General features: G+C 40.3%; 1 long non-coding RNA gene across 1 annotated transcript; it reads left to right on the forward strand.

Annotated features, from left to right (window-relative positions):
- The first annotated feature begins 526 nt into the window (after window positions 1-526).
- Window positions 527-1,016, forward strand: LOC119280803. Its single transcript, XR_005138181.1, has 3 exons — window positions 527-628; window positions 712-761; window positions 984-1,016. It is a non-coding gene; the product is annotated as an uncharacterized LOC119280803 (long non-coding RNA).
- Window positions 1,017-1,660: the final 644 nt, after the last annotated feature.

Below are 1,660 nucleotides of genomic sequence, written 5' to 3' on the forward strand. Positions count from 1 at the left end.
GCCTCCTCACCGCCGACTACAAGAGCACGCACCGGACACGGTTGTCCCCGCGGCAGCCCGTGTTCCAATGGGATGACCTTTGGATGGAGAACCTCGCGGCCTCCCCCGCCTCTCTGCCACCATCGATGCCTCAAGGTATGTATGCTTTTCTAGGTGCTTGCTAGCTTCAACTTGGTGAGGACGACTACCTATGGAGTAAAGTTGAAGGTCCCCTGCTCCTGTTGTTCTTCAGGACTTTTTTCTTTTGCTCAAACCAGCATAAACTATTCGGAGTTTTAGATGGAAAATTGGTCCTGTGCTTCCTCATGAAATACAAGGAAAGCTCAATAGTTCAGAGAAAGAGTACTTCAGGAGCCACTCTTCAGCCATTAAGTCATATATCTCAGAAGTGCATATAGATTCAACAGTGGTATGTATATTTCCAGTTTCACTTGATTTTGGGTGACGAACTATTACCAGACTTTTTGTACATTTTTTATAGGGCATGGTCCCCCCCCAAGGATCCTTATATCCAGGTTCAGGTACTGGAGCACTTTGGTGAAGTATCTCTTGGTGACCATTCCATATCGTTGACCAAAATCTGCTCCACTTCCTTAGGCGCACAGATGCAGAACAATTTATATCACAGGTTTGCTATCTATTACGCTGTATTTTCCCACTCTGAAATTTGAATATTTCCAGTGCGAATAATATTCTGTTTAATTTTAATAGGGTCTCATGGAAGAATTTCTGGAGTAGGGATCACATATGGTGTAAAATAGGTATAGCTCCTCAGTCCTCACTGTGATCTTGTTAGTTACTTATACAGCAGTGTTAACGTAATACAGTGACCAGTGCTGGCAGCATGTCTTAGATATGTAAAGGCTTGATGCTTATTGAATACTTTTTTCACTTGACACATGACTTGTACTATTAGCTACCAACTTTGAAATTGTGTTGTGCATTTTGACCTTATTTTTTGAATCAATGTATGTGAGCTGCAGATTTTAATTACCACCCACAACATTTTCTTCGTTGCTACAGTCTGGTGGAATATGCACTCTTGAGGTTCTGATCGAGACTTTATGAAAAAGGAAAGAACATATGCTATCTTCAGGTGGCTCTCTGTTCTTCGGCCATTAAATTCGTCACTGAATAATGAAATCCGCTTCAATCCTAACGTTTGACCAGGGAAAATTTAGTTATGCATATTTATGAGCACTGGTCTTAATCTTTTTTTAGATAAGCAAGCTCTTGACTTGATTAATTATGCCCTATAGGAAGTGGAGGCACACGAGTTGGGATGATCTGCATCGCCTCCAGCAGCATCGGATTCACGGAATCAATGTAGCAGCTCTTGCGAGAGAGTTAGCTTTGGTGTTTATTTTCATGTTTAACTATTTGGATGTGTTCTTTTGAATACTTCTGATTGTCTGCATATAGTGTATCTAAGCACTCTTCATTTTCTTTATTATTAAGATGACTAAACTTTGGATATTCTTTCATACATTTGATATTTAATTGTGTATTGTGTACTGTTATGTTGGTAGATCAGAAAGTGAGACTTTAAACCGTTTTGCCATGGCCATATAGTTAGCTACTTGGAGTACATTAGATGCACAGGTCCATGATGTATGACACAAGACCTCCCAATTGACTGGGGATGTTTAAATAGATAAGA

This window comes from Triticum dicoccoides, chromosome 3B, assembly GCF_002162155.2.
Source record: "Triticum dicoccoides isolate Atlit2015 ecotype Zavitan chromosome 3B, WEW_v2.0, whole genome shotgun sequence".
In the NCBI taxonomy this organism is placed as follows: Eukaryota; Viridiplantae; Streptophyta; class Magnoliopsida; order Poales; family Poaceae; genus Triticum; species Triticum dicoccoides.